Below are 6,000 nucleotides of genomic sequence, written 5' to 3' on the forward strand. Positions count from 1 at the left end.
TCAAGGTTGGGTGCTTGTTGACTGTGCAGCCTTCAGCAAGGACCTGGATTGAGACAAATGCCATTTGAACCTGTTAAAGAGTAGTTGATTAGGCATTTGGAGCAGCAGCGTGAGGGCCCCTGCGCTTTGGGCATTGTGGATGAGCCGGGAGCTCTGCACAGCATCCCACAGGACCACACACACAACTCGCTGCCTCAGCAGCATCTGATAAAGTTGAGAGACACTAACGCAATTAAATGACTTACAAACAGTGTTTGCTCTTCCCTGGCATAAATCTGATGTGGTTCAGTCTAGAAAAATTAAGCCATGCAAGGACTGCCTGCAGAGAGATGTCTTCAGAAGGAGTCACGCAGCCCTAGTAGGTGGTTTCAGGCAGTGTGGGCACCCACGCCTCCTACCTTCTTTTGAGTTTAAGAGAAACCCAAAGTATCTAATTAGAATACAACATGTGAAGCAGTTCTGTCTCCCTGGGCCATCCTGTCTAGGCCTAGCTCTGGGGTTCAGTCATGACCCAAACATTTGGGGGTGAGGAGAGCTGGTTTCCATCCCTGCACAGCTCAGATGACTGTGGGGATTGTGGCAGCAGATACAGTGACTTGCCCCAGATCAGAGACATGGAGGAAACCTTTACAGTTGTCCAGCTCCTGGATCTCAGCTGTTAATTTGAAACGGCTACTGGTTTTTTATCTCCCTGCTCTGTACTCATGGCCCAGGCTTAACGTAAATACTGTGCCCTTTATGTCTTCTAAGAAAGGAAAATTGACCTTACTGTTGAGCAAGAAGTAAATTCATGGACCCCTGTTACAGTCTCATTTCCCAGATTAAATTATTTTGGAAACCTTCCCCACTGGTTGAGTCCTGCAACCCAGAACCAAACATGACCCACAGCCATCAAATTGGTTCCACCCTCACAGCGCTGTAGGACTGAGGAGAACTGCCCCATAGGGATTCCAAGGCCATAAATCTTTACAGAAACAAATGTGCCATGCCGTTCTCCCACAGAGCAGCTAGTGGGTTCAAGTCACCAATAGTGCTTTTAACTAGTGCACCACCAGGATGCTATGAGGTTTGCAATAGGCTTAATAAACCCAAGTTTATTTCAAAAGTCTTCCTTGAGTGAACTAGGGGCTGCGTTACTGGTCTAATTACTTCTGGTATGTAACAAAAAATGCAAGACTGGCATTATTCATGCTTCATGTCATTACAGAGGAGTAACATCATTTCCCTTATAAGGCAAATTCTGAAATTCTGAACTCTGAAACAACTGTTGAAGCTTTGTCATGAAAACTTCTCTCAAGGGCTTATTTCTACACACTCACCCCCCCCCCAAAGTGCTTCATGATGGCCTATTCCATTCTGATACTGTCTTCTTTTTGAAAGTCTAGGACCATAAGCATCATAACATTTGGCATTAATGTGCTTAAAAGAAGATAATGATGCACCCATGTTTGTTTGCCACATTGCCAGAGGTGTCCCGGTGGTTCCCGCCAGGAAGGGCAGGCCCTTCACCTGCTCCAGGTGAAGACCCCGCCACACCAGCCCCACTGCTGAGTTCCAGCTGGCCTGCGTGTGGGGCTGGGTCAGGAGGGGCACTGTACCCTCACACCTAAATGGCTGTGTCCCCATGCATGGTATCACCCCTGCTCTGCACAACGACCCTAAGAAAGAACTCATTTTTGAAGTGAGGAAACTGAGGCCCAAAGATGGTTTACATGGGATCATAGCTAGGACCTGAACCCAGATTTGACTCACCTCTAAGAAATTCTTGATTTCTGCCCAGCCTTTTTCTTAAAATAGCCAGTTGATACCGTCGGCTCCCTTTACGTTTGGTTTTTCAGAACTCTTTGTCTTGCACAAAACTCGTGCAATGCAGTCCTCTGTCAGAGAAGGATGGCCAGTCTGCCGTGCACCTGCCCGCCTCTGCAGCCCCGTCACAGGGTCTGCTGTGGCTCAGTCCTGACTCAACAGCACACAACAACAACATCGGTATGGAAAGGGGCTCTAGTCCACAGTGTACTGTGCCATGAACCAGAAGGCCATGCTCTTTGGCGGTTCAAATTCACCATGGGAGAAACATGGACCATCCCTGCTCCGCCCAATAAGATTTACAGTTGTGGAAACCCAGAGACAGGCTGGGAATGACGTGACCACAATAAGCAAGTGAGTGTGACTGTCGCTAACAAATGACACCAACACTGCATGTCCTAAAACGACACTGGGATCTCAAGGTTCCTGTCAGGAATCAGGCTGTGTCCTGTGCAGGAGGGGCTCGTGGGCTGCAGCCGCCTGCAGGCGGCGTGGGGCTGGCCTTACTTCCGAGCTCACCCAGGCTGCCTCGGAAGTCGATTCCTGCTGAGTTGTTGGAGCTTGAGCCTCAGCTTCCGTCACGTAGGCCTCTTCACAGGGCAGGTCACAGTATGGCAGCTGGCTTCATCAGAACAAGCTGACGGGGAGAGGCAGAAAGTGAAGACTCGGAAGGCACAGTCTTCTGTGAGCTAACATTGGAAGAAGCATCTCCCACTTTTATTGTGATCCATCAATTAGAAGGAGTCCTGGTGGTGTAGTGCACTACGTGGTAGGCTGCTAACTTTAAGGCAGGAAGTTCAGATCCACAAGCCAGCCTGCTGGAAAAGAGAAGACACACCCTCAGAAACCTGATGGATCAAAACAACTATGAGATACCATCTCACCCCAGTCAGAATAGCAAAATTTAACAGAACAGCAAGCAACAAATGCTGGCGAGGTTGTGGAGAAACTGGAACCCTTATTCACTGTTGGTGGGAGTGTAAAATGGTGCAACCACTGTGGGAGGCAGTATGGCGCTCTCTCAAAAAGTTGCAAATAGAGATACCATTTGACCCAGCAATTCCACCACTGGGAATATACCCAAAGAGACCATAACTGACATCCAAGCAGATACATGCACACCCACGTTTATTACGGCTTTGTTCACAATAGCAAGAAGTTGGAAACAACCTAAGTGCCCATCAGCAAACAAATGGATAGAGAAGCTGTGGTATATTCACACAATGGAATACTATACTGCATTGAAAAACAAGGAACTCATACAATACTATTCAAAATGGGTGACCCTGGAGGACATTATGGTGAGTGAAGTATCTCAGTCACAAAAGGATAAATACTGCATGGTGCCACTGTTGTAAAACAGGACTGACATTGAGGTTGGGGGGAGACTGAGAAAGATGGGTTTAATAATGTATACTGCACTGAAACAGATGAGGGAGAAAACTGTTTAAAAGGGATATGTTACTGGGTATTTTTGTCATGACAAGAGTCCAGAGCAAAGGCTGCATAGTGGCGTGGACCTGGGGGGAGGGATTGTAAAACAATAAAAGAATTTTTCTTTTACTTTTCCAAGAGGGTAATGTACTGGGGAGAAGTGTTGGGAGGGGAGAAAAGTGCAATGGTGAATGAATGGAAATCCAAAGTCTCTCTAAATTTTCATTGAAATTAATAATAATTTTTTTAAAAAAGAAACCTGATGGAGAATCTGCAGGAGTTGGCCTGTGTCAGCGGCTTTGGTTTTTTTATTAATTAGGTGTAAACCATTAAATCTGCAGGTACAAGGAAAGGGATCATACCAAGGTGTGAATGAATGCTGGGAGACAGGGTCCATTGCGGGCTGTTTTCAAAACAGTCTGTCTACTATTCATCTGGCCTTGGTTGGACAAGTTCAACGTGGCGACAAGACTCTCTCCTGGAACCTGGAAAAGAATCCTAATTGTTGTTTAATGGCAAAATTCTATTCTGAGTTCTCCTTGAGGGAGGGAGAGAGGGAATGGGAAATCTGGGACCTTCAAGGACACATTATACTGTAAATTCACAGAGGATGTGAATTTACTGAAGCTGCAGGCCCCAAATCCTGCCTTGGTGAGAAATGGCTGAAACATGGGGGAAAGATGGTGAGGCCTGTCTAAGGAGCATCTTAACCAAGCATTCAAGGCATACTCAAATCCACAGAGACACAAAAGGAATTGGGGTTATAATATGTAATCTTATCGCAGGTATATTTGACTTAGAGTTAGCAACAGGAACAGATAACAAGGGGTGCCAAGTCCACAGAGCCTACTGCTTAGCAAGCGTCGCCCCCGAGTGTGAGGTGGACTGTGCGACCTACTGTCCACACTCCTCACCCTCCTGATGGATCCTAGTGGACAGAAACACCATGTGAGGCTCTACATCAGGTTAACGACTTCAGCTCATGCTCAAGCAAGAAGCAGTTTCGATCTGTTTTTGTCTTAAAAACCAAACTTAAAAAAAAAAACAACCAAACTTCAAGGGGAGCTCTGGTGGCCTAGTGGCAAGGAGCTGCAACTACAATCCCAGAGGCGCGAACGGTTCAAATCCACCAGATGCTCTGCCGGGGAAGGAGGGACAATCTCCTCCTGTACAAGTCAGATCTGATTTGATGGTACATGCACACAAAAATAATAAAATAAAATTTTAAAAAATTTTAAAAACCCAAACTTCAAAGCCTATTCCCAAGAAACCTCTACCTTGTGTTCTCCAAGCTGGTATTTTCCCACACTTCTAATTGAGCTTCACTAGGACAGCAAGGCAGTGATCCTAGAGCCTCCCCTCTGCCTGAGAAAAGTCCTGAGGCCTCTTCTCCCTTCCCTGCCCTGGCCAAACCACAAGTGCCTTTGGTTGGGAAGAGTCTTTGCTAAAGGAAACCCCAATCTGGAAGAGTCAGAGGTGAGAAAATTAGCTAACTACCAGCAGAAAGCTAAGTATAATAATGATAATTTTTAAAAAGGTAAATTGGGACAAGTGAACGTTCTTGATTTGGGATCCTTACCTACCTAGGTGGAGGCTGGTCCAGCAGACTTGGGGATGTAGCAGGGCAGAGTGGAAAGAGAGAAAGCTTTAAAACAAATGCTAAATTAGCAGAGTGTTGCGCTGCTAGCCAAAAGGGTGCACTTCTCTGCTGGTTCAAATCCACCAGTTACTTCAGAGGAGAAAGACAGATGGTCTCCTCCCAGTAGACTTCCAGCCTCTGAAATGCAGAGGGGGTCCCTACAACTGAGAACCAGAGCAGAGGCATGCAGTGTCATGTCTGAGTCCTTATCCATTGAACACCCGCCAAGCACTGTGAATTCCCCCTGCACTGAGTGCTTCCCAGTAAAAATGCTGGAGCAATACTTTGAGCATCACCATTTCAGAGATGAACAAGGCCACACAGCAAGAAAGGAGCAGACCAGGGCTCAAAACCAGGTCTGCCTAACTCCAAAACCTCTCTTTTCACCCACTCCCATTATTATCCCTCCATAAAGAGTTGCACTGTTCACCCACTGACTGTCTCTCTGGAGGTTCAAATCCACCAGCATCTCTGAGGTGAAAAGATGAGCAATCTCCTCCTGAGCCATTGTTGTTGTTATGTGCTGTCAAGTTGCCTGCAACCCTACTATGTACAGCAGTTCTGAAGCCTGCCCTGTCCTAAGCCAGTCTCACTAATTCCCATACGCCAACCCCCGTTACCCCAGTTACTGTATCAACCCATCTCATCGGGGTCTTCCTCTCCTGGGCTGTCCCTCCACCGTTCTGAGCATGATGTCCTTCTCCAAGGACTGGTCCCTCCTGACCACGTACCCAAAGTATGTGAAACAGAGCTTGAAAATCCTAGCTTCCAAGGAGAAACTTGATTTCACCCTCTCCAAGACTGATCTCTTTGTTCTCTTGATGGTCCGTGGTATGTTCAAGACTCTTCTCCAGCACCACAACTCAAAGGCATGAATTCTTCTTCTGTCCTTAGTCATGCCCATCAAAAACCCTTTGCAGGGTCAGTTGTGAATTGGTTCCAACTCAACAGCAATGCCTTATATATATTCCCTAAAAATTCCTGGTAGCATGGTGGTTAAACACTCAGCTGGTAACCAAAAGGCCAGCAGTTCAAAGTCACCAACTGCCCCACAGGAGAAAGGCGTGGCAGTCGTCTGCTTCCAAAAAATTTACAGCGTACATGGCTGTACAGATCCATAG

This window comes from Elephantulus edwardii, unplaced genomic scaffold (assembly GCF_000299155.1).
Source record: "Elephantulus edwardii isolate Elephantulus edwardi_28Jun2011 unplaced genomic scaffold, EleEdw1.0 scaffold00033, whole genome shotgun sequence".
NCBI lineage: Eukaryota > Metazoa > Chordata > Mammalia > Macroscelidea > Macroscelididae > Elephantulus > Elephantulus edwardii.